This window comes from Erpetoichthys calabaricus, chromosome 1 (genome assembly GCF_900747795.2).
Source record: "Erpetoichthys calabaricus chromosome 1, fErpCal1.3, whole genome shotgun sequence".
NCBI classification, from domain to species: domain Eukaryota; kingdom Metazoa; phylum Chordata; class Cladistia; order Polypteriformes; family Polypteridae; genus Erpetoichthys; species Erpetoichthys calabaricus.
Window position 1 is genome coordinate 40,730,192 of NC_041394.2, and position 14,575 is coordinate 40,744,766.

The 14,575-nt window shown below is 43.1% G+C and overlaps 1 protein-coding gene across 1 annotated transcript in view; it reads left to right on the top strand.

Annotated features, from left to right (window-relative positions):
• fam136a (family with sequence similarity 136 member A) overlaps nucleotides 1-14,575 on the top strand; it is a 429,951-nt gene that overhangs the window by 231,332 nt on the left and 184,044 nt on the right. The window lies entirely within an intron of this gene.

A 14,575-nucleotide genomic window follows, 5' to 3' on the forward strand; every position in this document is an offset into this window, starting at 1 on the left:
TATATATACTGTATATACCATATTTTAGTCTTAAACAGCTGTATTCTCGGTTTTTAATTGCACCTTATTAGCAATAAGAAGCAAATCAGAAAGGAAAGCAGCAGTTCTCCATTTAGCTTGTTTCCATTTACACCTGTGTGCATTTATCATGCACTATTTGGTTTAATTAAATATTTGGAAGGAAAGTAAGGGACTGTGAATTACTCCTTCGTTTTAGACTTCAAATCATTTTTATGATATCCTTAGAAAGGAAAAAAAAGATCTAGGATATGCGCATGGCCTCACATGGCAGAGTTAAAGCACTAACAAGCTATGAAATGTAATTATTGGCAAAGATTGTTTTCTAATTAAGCAACTGGGCTGGATCAAAAACCTGCAGCCGCTATGGCCCTCCGGGACTGACTTTGCCCACCCCTGCTCTATCCTGAAGAGGTCTGTGCGTCCCTCCATGGATATGCCTCCCCAGACCATCTTTGACCCACCACCAAACCGGTCATGCTGAGCAATGTTACAGGCAGCATAACGTTCTTCACGGCCCTTTCATGTCTGTCACATGTGCTCCGGGTGAACCCGCACTCATCTGTGAAAAACACGGCGCCAGTGGTGGACCTGCTACTTCTGATATTCTATGGCAAATGCCAATCAAGCTCCACGTTGCCAGGCAGTGAGCACAGGGCCCACTGGAGTAGGTCGGGCCCTCAGGTCACCCTCATGAAGTCTGTTTTGTTTGGTCAGCGACATTCATACCAGTGGCCTGCTGGAGGTCAATTTGTAGGGCTCTGGCAGTGCTCATCCTGTTCCTCCTTGCCCAAAGGAGCAGATATCGGTCCTGCTGATGGGTTAAGGACCTTCTACGGCCCTGTCCAGCTCTCCTGAAGTAACTGCCTGTCTCCTGGAATCTCCTCCATGCCCTTGAGACTTTGCTGGGAGACACAGGAAACCTTCTGGCAATGGCACATATTGATGTGCCATCCTGGAGAGGTTAGACTACCTGTGCCACCTCTGTAGGGTCCAGGTATCGACTCCTGCTACCAGTAGTGACACTGACCACAACCAAATCCAAAACTAGTGAAAAAACAGTCAGAAAAGATGAGGAGGGAAAAATGTCAGTGGCCTCCACGTGTTAAACCATTCCTGTTTTGGGGGTCGTCTCATTGTTGCCCCTCTAGTGCACCTGTTGGTAATTTCATTAACACCAAAGCAGCTGAAACCAGTTAACAACCCCCCTGACCAGATTAATAGCCCAGAAGTTTCATTGACTTGATGCTATACTCGGATTAAAAAGGGCTTCTTTATTTTTTTTGAGTAGTATATATATATATATATATATATATATAAAATGTAGCAGGCGGCTGGGTCCCATATCCGGCCGGGACGCCCCTTCTACATATGTTCCGAGGGAGCAGCCATGGGCATCTCACTACCTCCCCCGGAACGCTTGGTGGCAGCCTCCCTGGCTGACGATGGTGCCTCAGTTTCCCGCAGGGTTTCATGGGAGATGGAGTTCTCCGCAACCCTGTAGGGATCTGGGGTGTCCACCAGGGGGTGCTACATGGAGCCAGGAACCCACCTGGACATCTCTGCAGCCCCACCCGGAAGTGCAATTAGCCACAGGTGATCAAGCACCTGGAGCACTTCTGGGTGGGCTATAAAAAGGGCCAGCATCCATCACTCAGGAGCCAGAATCGGGAGGAAGAGGACAAAGTTGCCTGGGAGGAGTGGTGGTGCCAAAGGAAGGATTTGTTGTTTGTTTGCTGCATTAAGTGCTTGTGGGACTGTGTTGGGCCTGTGGGACACGGGGAAGGCATGCCCCACGGCTGAAGAGAAATAAAAAGTCTGTTTATTTTACACGTGCCTCTGCGTCAGTCTGTGCCGGGTCGGGCGCTATGTAGCGCCTTTTACAATATGTATACATATTTTAAAGTTTCTAAACTCTTTTGGGGCTCCCCCAAAAGGCATGACATCCCTAAGAGCGTCCCAAAGTGTGATTGCCGGGTCTATGGAAGATAGCCTTTTGGTTGCCGGGGCAACCACGGCCTCCCAGCGCTGTGACGGCTCGCCTTGAAAAGAAATCCAAAAAGATCGCGGTCACGTTATGAGCACCTGCCGTCGATGGGTGATGCAAGGAACATTAGAAATGCAGGGAGCGGTACTGCTTGGCCACAACCCTGTCTGACTGCTGTGTCTGTGTACAGCACAGGTGTCGAACTCCAGGCCTGGAGGGCCGCAGTGGCTGCAGGTTTTCATTCAGACCCTTTTCCTAATCAGTGACCAGTTTTCACTGCTAATTAACTCCGTTTCCCTTCCTTTTAATAGCCCAGTTTTTAAGGATTCCGGCCTCTGAATTGATTCATTTCTTCATTAAATGGCAGCCAAACAGAAATGAGATGTGAAACGAGCCAACAGATGGCCAGCTAAACTGGAACATCAAACTCCAACCAGTTTCTTAATGAGAAGCCAATTCTTGCTGTTAATTAAACCCGTTACTTAATTCCATAGCTTGCTGCTGCTCTCATTCTGCTACAGCAGACATTTCCCAAAGTGTTGATTTTCTGTTTCTGATTATTGACCTGAGAAATCAACCTTACCGAGACCCTCACCTTTCTTTATGTTCAAATAATGTGGTTAGCTGGTCACCTGTTTTCTCATTTTGTGTCTCATTATTGTTTGGCTGCTAATTAAGGAAATAGAAAGAACTAAGGGAGTCTGAGTCGAGTTAATTAAATCTAAGGCAAAAGAAGTTAATTAGCAGGAAAAACCGTTCACTAATTAAGAAGTTGGTTAGAATGAAAACCTGCAGTCATTGCGGCCCTCCAGGACTGGAGTTCGACACCCCTGATGTGTAGGACAGTGGTAGATCTCGCCACAATAAATAACCGGGCTATTCCTGTTTCAAGTTGAATAAAGTTGGTTTTGCTAAAGGACTGAGACTCAGCCTCATGTTTTGGGGTGCAAGACAGGGACTCACACATCACCATACATATTGTAAAGGTCCTGACAAGTTGCATTAGCCAGGAATTAGTCACCCATATTATGATCTGGCATTCCATCACCAGCTGCAGGGGCTCCTATTAAAAACGTCAAGTCTACAAAGTTATAAATTGTATTCCGACTAGTTTGGCAGCGGTTAGTGGTCAATTTAAGGAAAGAGCCGAGAATCCATTCTGGCATGTGGTGTTACATCAGTGCAAGAAATGTGATATAAAGACCTACTATCTGATTTTAGCAAGTGTCCAGTGCTGCATAGACTGCAATGGACCTGTTGAGGCTGTGGTCCAGGATCTGAAATGTGCCATTTGCAGCATCAGTGCATGGGGTAAAACAGCTGAGAGGCTGCTACCTTTACAGGACTATCAGGGCTTCTCCTTCTGCTAAGGTCCACTGACCTGAGTGCACAGACACAGCGCGCAGTTTCTGGCCCATGGACCTGGGAAGAAGTGTTGCAGATCAATTTGTCATCGAGCCTTGGTGCGCCCTGTGAAGCAGGACTGGTAGTGAATCTGCGCAGGTAAACGACGAGGCAGATCACAAAGGCATTGAAGAGCAGCAGGGCCCACTTCAAAGAGCCACGTAAAGAGCTTAGAATCTATTCTGGCATTTGGCGCCAGCACTGGAATGTATTTTTGCTATTACAGAGTCGGAGAGCCCACAGCTTATCTCTGCACTGTTATAGGGAAAGCAAGAACAAATTCTAAATGATCCAGCAATTCTGGAACAGATACTCATGCGCACACACGTTCTCATGGTACCAGTTTAGAGTTGCCAATCAACCCGATGTGCATACTGTGTGTTTATCATGTAGGTGACATCATGATCTCCCGACTCGAATCCTGGGCTGGTGTATCTGGCTTAGCCCTCGACTGGTTCAGGTCATATTTCTGCAACAGGACTCTTAGAGTCATGCTAGACGATTTTTCATCTGAATCAGTCCCACTCCCATGTGGTGTCCCCCAGGGTTCCATTTTGGGGCCACTACTTTTTTCAATTTACATCCTGCCTTTAGGTGCAATTTTTAGAAAACATGCAATCTCGTATCACCTATATGCTGATGACTGCCAAATTTATTTCTCCCTCAAGTCAACTGACTCCACTAAACCTCTTCTCGACTGCTTATCTGACATTAAGGACTGGCTGGCTGTAAACTTCCTTCACCTGAACGATTCAAAAACCGAGGTCATTGTTTTTAGTCCCGACCGCAAACAGACCCTACCCCTTGACCTCGACTTTCTTCCCATTCCAGTAACTTCGTCTGTTTCCAATCTTGGAATCAAAATAGATATGGTCCTGAAAATGGATGCTCAAGTGAACAGCACAGTAAAATCCTGCTTTTTCCATCTCAGGCGAATTGCCAAACTCAAACCAATTCTGCCTTACCACCTCCTGGAATCAGTAATCCATGCATTCATTACGTCCCGGCTCGACTATTCTAATTCCTGCCTATATGGTATTAGTAAAGCCACTCTTTCTAGACTCCAATTGGTTCAAAATGCGGCTGCAAGGCTTTTAACTGGAAGCAGCAGAAGCCAACACATTACACCGATTTTAAAAACCCTACACTGGCTGCCGGTTAGCTTCAGAATTGATTTTAAGATACTCCTCTTAACCTATAAGGCACTAAATGGTCTAGCCCCTGCCTACTTGAGTGTCTTGCTCCATCGTCACAATCCCCCTCGTGTTCTTAGATCCGCAGATCAGCTGCTCCTAACCGTTCCCAAGGCACATTTTAAAGTTCGTGGTGAAAGGGCTTTTTCTGTCTGTGCACCCAGGCTCTGGAACTCCTTACCTTTAGTGGTTAGGCAAGCCACTTCAGTCACCACATTCAAATCACACCTAAAAACGCACTTCTTCACATTGGCTTTTAATTCTTAACCTGTCTTATTCCCACTTGCTTTTTGCTATTTCTCTGTTTTATTGGGTCCCCTGACCTGTTTTTTAGTGTCTCTGTTTTAATTCTCTCTTAATGTTTGTTTTTAATATTTTGCTTTTAGTCTTGCTTGTTTTAACTGTACAGCGCTTCAGTCAGTTGTAATGCTGTGTTTTTAAGCGCTTAACAAATAAAAATGGTATGGTATGGTGTACAAAATTATAGGCAGCCATAAAGTTCAATCATTATTCAATACGGCACTGAGCTCTGTACATTTGGTAAATTTTGTACTTGTATACATCTGAAAAATGTGCACAATACAACATAAAATCTTCAAACCTCCTGGATCAAATTCAGGGTTATGAAAGGCCAGAGGCTACTCTGACAGCATTGGGTTCAAGGCAAAAATGGGCTTTGGACCGTCCATCACAGGCCCATTGGTCATGCAGGTTAGTTTCACTGAGGACTCAAAATCAGCCTCAGGGATGAGTGTGTCCAGTGCTGGACTGGTAACCTCTCTAGGGTTGTTTCCCACCTTGCTGTTGAGATACACTAGTCTAAAACATATTAGTTCTAGGATGGCATTTTACTGGGTTGGGCAGTTCCAACGCTTGAAAGTACCATTCTCTTCTAGGAAGGATTCTTTGCATGTGAAACTGCTTACCTGGGCTTCAAAAAAGTGGTGTAATACTGTAGGTGTAATGGACGGTCACTACCCTTGCCCAGCTGGGAGGCCGATACATTGGATGGACTTGGGGAACAGTTGTGCACAGGTCACTGCTTTCCCCAGAGTGCTAGATGGCAGCCCTGTTGGGTTCCGTGGATGTCACCAAGGGGAGCTGTGAAGGTTGCAGAGCCCTGCTACACCTGGGAGTGATTCCAGGTCTGGTTAACGAGACCACCTTGAGCACTCCCAGGAGCATGACCATGAGCTGCCTCATTTCACTTGGAGGGCCAGAGTCAGGAGTGCGAGTGCGAGTGCGCTCTACAGCAGGCGTCACCAAGTCCGGTCCCGGAGGACCACCGTGGCTGCAGCTTTTCATTCAAACCCTTTTTTTTAATGATTTCCCTGTTTGAGTTGCTAATTAACTTCTTGTGAATTCATTTTAATTGAATTGCTTTTTAAAGATTTGTTCCCCTGAGTTGCTTCATTTCTTTCCTTAAATGGCACCCAAACAGAAGTGAAATGTGAAGTGAGGGAGCCAACTGAAGACCAACTAAGTCGGGCCTCAAACTCCAACCAATTTCACTCCAATCAGTTGCTTAATGAGGTGCTGATTCCTGACGTTAATTAAACCCGTTCTTTAATTTTGTGGCTTGTTGCTGCTCTCATTGTGCAACAGCAGACATTTCCGAAATTGTGGATTTTTATCTTTTCTGAGAGCACCGTTTAAAATGTTTTGGGGACCTGAGCAGATTGACATTCCTGAGACCTTCATCTTTCTCTATTTTTCAGATATCGTATGATGGACACCAGTTGTTTTGGCCCATTTTATATCTCATTATTGTTTGGCTGCTAATTAAGGAAAAAGAAACAATTAAGGGGCCTGAGTTTACAAGAGCAAGTCAATTAAAATGAGTTCAAACAGAAGTTAATTAGCAGCAAAAACAGGTCACTCGTTAAGAAAGGGGTTAGAGTGAAAACCTGCAGCCACGGTGGTCCTCCAGGACCAGAGTTGGTGACCCCTGCTCTGCAGTATATTATACAGTGCTGCCTGTGGGAACGGGTTGGGGAAGAGTTACCACTGCAAGGAAAAAGTGTGCCATGCAACACTTGTGCTTGGGTGTGTTTGGGTGTTTGTGACGGGCGGAGTCCCCTCGTGGTCACAGTTGATTGCCTCGTAGTCTGGACTACACAGTTCTGGTTACAGACTAGAAATTGTTACATTGTTGTCAAATATACTCCACCCAGGTTTGGTGCCCGTCCTGTACCCAGTCTGGCAGTTATTGGTTTTAGCTACTGCAACCCTGAAATGGGTTAAGCAGGGTTAATGATGTCTGGAATACTGTCAGTCAGAAGTTGGGACTGTCGGCCTTCATGACTTGCACAGTTCTTATCTTGTAAGAGTTAAGCTGCAGGCAGTTAGCAGACATCCAAACACAGATGTCGCTGAGATAGTTGGTGAATGTGTCCCTGGCCTCAGAAAAGTGATCAAGATGGATGCCAGCAGCTCTTTTATAGACCCTTTATGGTTAAGTGTGACTATATCATCATTTAGGACTATTCCAAATACTAAACATAGTCTCAATTAAATTACAATTAACCTTAGAAAAGTAATATCTTTTTTTTATATATCACATAACATTCTCCAGGATGCTTAATCCGATTCTGAGTCTGTTCTGGCAGTGGTGGGCACAAGGCAGGACTCGCTCGCTAACACACCCGCACTCACAATGGAGACAATTCAGAGTTGCCAGTTCACTATAAACATACATCATTGGGAAGGGAGAGACGCAGGGAGAATGTGCAACACCCCCCAAACAACAGCCAGGCACGGGGTCTTTAGGCAGCAGTGTGAACCCCCTGGATGCATTAGGAGAACAATACTGAAAAGAAAAGCACCAAAAGTAAAACCACCCGCTCTATTTGGATAATAACAAAATGTTTAAAAACAGGGCTATGTGGATATGCAAGCATGTTAAGTAGTTTATAAAAAGCACACTTCTTTTCAGACTTGGCACATCAGATTCTGTTGGAAACAAATGAGACCGAGAAAAGCACTTCAGTCTGACAAACAAGAGGGACAGCATGTGGGTGTCCTGCCTCAGCCAGGGTTATTAAGTTTAGTCTTTGTATATTTAACACTTTTGTTGTTTTGTAAGTTTCCATATTTTATTACGAAGTATGTCTTTTTTAATTTATTTAAACTATTTCATGAGTAACTATTATACTTTTATATCTTTTGCTTGTATTCCTTGTGTTTTGTGGGTGAATCCTTAAGAGGCGGGGCCACATGATGTCACTGCTGAAGGACCGCCCTCCGCCTTTATATGCATGAGCTGATGGGCGCACTACTCGGTGCCTCATTGGTGTTCACAGAGAGCCTAAGTAAGGATTGAGTTTTTTTGGTTTCTTTTATTTATTTTCTTTTTTCTTGGTTTTTGATTGTTGCAATACATATTGGGACCTGTTTTTTTGGTTTGACTTTTCAGTGCTTATGTTATTTTTTTGTGTTTTTTGCTGTTCTTGTTCTTCTAAATACAAATAAATATCTTCTTTTATAAAAATTCTGTTTTGGATTTATCACTCAAGCCAGAGGTTTTCATGGTTTCTCTCCCTTACGAGACATTTTTGAAGTTTTAAAGTCGGCCTCCTTTTAGGGTGAATTCTGCCTGTGGAGTTTGGGGAGTGCTTGTCTGGGGTGAGTCCTGACTGGGGGTGTTTTACAGGCCTCACACCCTTTTTAATATTTGGAGTGCTCTTACATCATAACAGCAGCTGTGGTTCACAATTGTTTATTTCTACAACCATGTAAGCGTTTTGGAACTAGGGCTCCAAATTTCTTTTCTGTCCCCGAAATGTCTTTAGGATTGATTGTCATCATAAATGGTAAAGTTGGGGATTGTACTACCAGGACACAGTTTGTGTGCCAAGTAAAACACAGAGTTTCACTGCAAATTCAATTCAACTTTGGACACGTCATCACAATTTAAATAATAGTATAGTAATAAAATAAATAATAATATCAGAAACTGCTCACCTTCTCCACTTGAGTACTGTTAATACTGAGGAGGTGGCAGTGCCTCTGCTGTTTTCTCCACAATCAGCTCTTTTGTCTTGTTGACGGTCAATAGAAGACTATTGTCTTAACACCAGTGTGACATAGATAGATAGATAGATATATAGATAGATAGATAGATAGATAGATAGATAGATAGATAGATAGATAGATAGATAGATAGATAGATAGATAGATAGATAGATAGATAGATACTTTATTAATCCCAAGGGGAAATTCACATTTTCCAGCAGCAGCATACTGATACAATAAACAATATTAAATTAAAGATTGATAATAATGCAGGTAAAAAACAGACAATAACTATGTATAATGTTAAATGTTAACGTTTACCCCCCCGGGTGGAATTGAAGAGTCGCATAGTTTGGGGGAGGAACGATCTCCTCAATCTGTCAGTGGAGCAGGACAGTGACAGCAGTCTGTCGCTGAAGCTGCTCCTCTGTCTGGAGATGATACTGTTCAGTGGATGGGGTGGATTCTCCATGATTGATAGGAGCCTGCTCAGTGCCCGTCGCTCTGCCACGGATGTCAAGCTGTCCAGCTCCATGCCAACAATAGAGCCTGCCTTCCTCACCAGTTTGTCCAGGCGTGAGGCGTCTTTCCTCTTAATGCTGCCTCCCCAGCACACCACTGCGTAGAAGAGGGCGCTCGCCACAACCGTCTGATAGAACATCTGCAGCATCTTATTGCAGATGTTGAAGGACACCAGCCTTCTAAGGAAGTATAACTGGCTCCGTCCTTTCTTGCACAGAGCATCAGTATTAGCAGTCCAGTCCAATTTATCATCCAGCTACATCATTACATCCAGGCAAGCCTGCTCATTGTTATCAGAGATCAGTCCCACCACAGCTGTGTCATTATCCAACTTGACAATGATGTCAGAATCATATGGAATCATGTCTTCATATGTAGAGGGAGGACAGTAGAGGACTCAGAACACAACCCCTGTGTTAAGAGTGAGGGATGATGAAGTGTGGCCACCCACTTAAACCACCTGGGGTCTGCCTGCCAGGAAGTTCAAAATCCTGCTGCACATTGAAGTGTTCAGATGAAGGTCCCTGAACTTGGGGATGGGCATAGAGTGATGGGGATTTGTGAATTTCCCCTTGGGATCAATAAAGTATCTATCTATCTATCTATCTATCTATCTATCTATCTATCTATCTATCTATCTATCTATCTATCTATCTATCTATCTATCTATCTATCTATTATATAGTGCCTTATCTATCTGTCTATCCATCGTGACACAATAAGACACCAGACATAATGAAGGTTTGGGGAAGCCATCCATATATGTCCTGGCTGCAAAAAAGTTGAATTCTCAAAGAGAGTTGTTTACGAGACCGAGTCCAAAACAGAAATGATTAAACAAAGACAAGATGGTGGCTTTAAAGGCCCATATAGGAAGTGACATCATCCTGGGCTCTGGAACCAGAAGTGACCTCATCAAAGGTGCCGGAATTCAGCTGTATTTCCCGAGAATGGTCTGCAAGGAACTGAGAAAGGAACTGAGAAAGACAGTCAGTGCACCCCGCCGCCCCCTGGTCTGATGTGACTATAAAGAGCTGACTAAAGCATTTTACAGTTTGAAATGAATTGTCATTCTGCCTGCGTTTATCGGCATTTCCACAAATAATACTGTGTCTTGGAGTTTATGATGGAGTTGATTGCTGTGACAAGCACTTTATAAAGCAACAATTAATTGGGCACAGTGCTATTATTTAGTAAAGAACAATGTCACAACATTAAAGGCAAGAGTTACATCCTTTGTAATGCTAGGACAAATTTAGAATGAAATCACCTGTTTAGTACATATTTAATGGTATGTTAATTATGTTGTTATTGAGATTTCATTTTCCCATAATTACAACAGCTGTTCACTATGATTATAACACAAATAAGAGCATCAAGGCATTGCCTTATCTATCTATCTATCTATCTATCTATCTATCTATCTATCTATCTATCTATCTATCTATCTATCTATCTATCTATCTATCTATCTATCTATCTATCTATCTGTCATATAGTGCCTTTCTGATCTATCTATCTATCTATCTATCTATCTATCTATCTATCTATCTATCTATCTATCTATCTATCTATCTATCTATCTATCTATCTATCTATCTATCTATCTATCTATCTGTCATATAGTGCCTTTCTGATCTATCTATCTATCTATCTATCTATCTATCTATCTATCTATCTATCTATCTATCTATCTATCTATCTATCTATCTATCTAGAGGGGTTTATTGTGTTAAATACAGAACTGTAGTCTATAAATAGCATTCACACGTAATTTTCTGCCCTGTTGGTATCCGGTACTTTATGAAGATGATGGCATCATCTGTGTGGCAGACGGCTGGGGCTCTTGCTCACCCGGGACGCCTGGAGGATGAGAAAACCAGGAGAGAGGCAATACCTCCCCCAGGACACGAGAGGGCACTTGGACAATTCCAGAGCCATTGACTGCAGCACTTCCGCCCACACCAGGACGTGCTGCTGGAAAAGCGCATCTGGAGTGCTTCCGGTTGCCCATGCAGCATTTCCACCATCAGGAAGATCATCAAGGAGTGCCAGGAGCACATTCCCCATACGCGAGCGGCAGATCCGTAAAGTGGCTAGTGCGTAGTGCCCGCCCAGGAGTTGGTGAGTGAAGCAAGCAGGGGGCAGATCCCCCTAGTCTTCTTTAATAAAAAAAAAAAAGATGCCAAAATTGGGTTCTATGACCCCTGAAAACCTTTATTCAGATATTAAGTGACATAAGCAGAGTTCTAGTACATGACTAATTCATTTGAAACAAACACAAATCGTAACAGTTAGGCTACTTCTCCTCCTAAACTACATCTAAACTGTCTAAACCAGTGGTTCTCAATCTGTGGGGCGGACCCCCTACGGGGGTGTGTTTAACAGAAAGGGGGGCGCAAAGATGTGAAAAAAGATGATGAAAAATACATCTATTGAAACCAAAACAAATTAACTTAAACTACATTCTGATACTAGAAAAATAAATATAGAGTTAGATAAATGTCGATAAAAGTTAAGTTGGTATAATAAAATATGCATCTATGATATATCATTAATTAAAAAAGAACAAATTGGTATTAGTGGGCTTTTTTCAAAAAAAACGTTAGGGGGGCGCGATTAAAACTGTTATGAAAACTCGGGTCGCAAATACTTAAAGGTTGAGAAATGCTGCCCTAAACTGTGTTCTGAAATTTTTCACGTAAGGAAGGCAGATGATTTTTAGGTAAAACTGTCATACTTACTAATTATGGTGACAGAGCCTGGTGACATGTTACATGCAAGTAAGAAGCTCACTGTACACTCTGTACATGTGGCACAAATGACCGTATAAATGAAGGGAAGCACTCTTTTCCTATGAGCAGGGCTGCCCAAAGCCCATTGTCGTTACTGGTGGCTACCCCCTTTATGGCAGTGAAATATTTAACAGCAGCCCTCCAAATCCTTCATATCGGTGGGTGATATTACATCTTCCTCTGCGAGTCAGTTCTTCAGTCTCCGAATTCATGCCACCCAATCACCGTCTGTTACCTCCTACTAAATGGCAGTAACACCATATGGCCAATAATAAGACCTACTCATCAACTGGCATCACTGCCCCCATAATATGAAGTGTGTCACTGCAGGAAAATGTTTTGACTAATCCTGTATGACCTTTTTGTTTTCGTGTCTTTTCCGGGGTTTCTGATTGTGTTTCAGAATTCCCAGCACTTGATATTTATTCCTCCCATTCTACCTACTTTTTGCTCAGTTGTTTTTGACCTCTGCTTTGTTTTCCTGCTCAGATTCCTGGAAATATTTTTTCCTGTTTTGCCACCGCTATCTATAACCCTTCCCTCTTCATTTCTGTAACACTCTCCAAACTACAGGGTCCTTACTAGGGGGGTTCAGCAGTGCAGTGATGAGTGCTGCTGCTTCACATCTCCTGAGTCCTACACTTCTTTCTCTCTCTGTCTGTTAATATTTTTCTCCAGGTCTCCAGGTTTTTCTCCTCCCACATCTGGAAGACAGGCATGATTGGTTAATTGGTGGCTCCAAACTGGCCCACTAGGAGTGAGGGTGCCCTGTGGTGGGCCGGTATGCTATGTGCTGTATGATTGGTTCTTGTCTTGCGGCCAAAGCAGCCTGGATTGGATTAAACCAACTGATTGTGACGAGCATCAGAAGTTGAAGTTTAGTTTGTCAACTTGATGTTTTTTTGGAAGAAATAAGTGGATAGGACTGGCGAGCTTTGTTGGGCTGAATGGCCTGTTCTCGTCTAGAGTGTTCTAACTTTCTAATGTGTCATGCTTCAGTCAGCATTTTCCCCCTGGCTGGGGTTCAAAGTCACATTGTGGGTCTGTTTTGTCTAACTTTATTTCAGTTATTTGTATTAATGTTTCTTTTAAGTTTTATGTACGTTTTTCTGTTTGTATTTTGGAAAAGGGGAAGGGCCTTAGTTATGTTCCTTGTGCTTTGTGGGTGGTCCCACAAGGGGCGGGGCCACCTGCCCATCACTGCCAGGAACAGCCCTCTACCCTATTTAAGGGAGGACCTCCCATAGTTCCTGGCGGTTCACTGGACGTGCTGGAGTGGAGAGTTCTTGTGAGTATCTGTGTCTTTGCTATTGCCTTTTGATTTCCCGGATATCAAACCTGTGCTGTGTTTCTCGACTTTGTCTTTGGATTTCTGTATTCGGATGTTTTTTTTCAATCTCTGCTCCATCTTGACTTTGATATTTTTGGATCCTGTATTAGGACTCTGTTTTCTGTGTTTACCCTTGCCTTTCAGGCAACTCTTTGTGTTCTTCTGAGCTTTATGCCTTTACAGGCTTTTGTGAAAATAAACCTTGACCCTTTGGGATTCTAGTCTGGGTATTTTGACAGTGTTTTCCCTCTCTAGTGGGCAACATTGGAAGTATTTTTGAAGCTGTGCATTCAGGACTCAAGCAGTTCACAACGTAGTGCCAGTCAACATAGTTACTAAGAGTTTCTTTTGGTGTTACCATCCATACACACAACATTAAATTAAACAACACTACAGTCATATGAAAAAGTTTGGGAACCCCTCTTAATTCTTTGGATTTTTGTTTATCATTGTCTGAGCTTTCAAAGTAGCAACTTCCTTTTAATATATGACATGCCTTATGGAAACAGTAGTATTTCAGCAGTGACATTTAGTTTATTGAAATTTAGCAGAAAATATGCATCATAACAAAATTAGACAGGCGCATAAATTTGGGCTGCCCAACAGAGATATGACATCAATACTTAGTTGAGCCTCTTTTTGCAAAAATAACAGCCTCTAGACGCCTACTATAGCCTTTGATGAGTGTCTGGATTCTGGATGGAGGTATTTTTGACCATTCTTCCATACAAAATCTCTCCAGTTCAGTTAAACTTGATGGATGACAAGCATGGACAGCCTGCGTCAAATCATCCCATAGATTTTCGATGATATTCAAGTCAGGGGACTGTGACGGCCATTCCAGAACATTGTACTTCTCCCTCTGCATGAATGCCTTTGTAGATTTAGAACTGTGTTTTGGGTCATTGTCTTGTTGGAATATCCAGCCCCTGCGTAACTTCAACTTTGTGACTGATGCTTGAACATCATCCTGAAGAATTTGTTGATATTGGGTTGAATTCATCCAAACTTCGACTTTAACAAGGGCCCCAGTCCCTGAACAAGCCACACAGCCCCACAGCATGATGGAACCTCCACCAAATTCGACAGTAGGTAGCAGGTGTTTTTCTTGGAATGTGGTGTTCTTCTTCCGCCATGCAAAGCGCTTTTTGTTATGACCAAATAACTGAATCTTTGTCTCATCAGTCCAAAGCACTTTGTTCCCAAATGAATCTGGCTTGCCTAAATGAGCATTTGCATACAACAAGCGACTCTGTTTGTGGCGTGAGTGCAGAAAGGGCTTCTTTCTCATCACCCTGCCATACAGATGTTC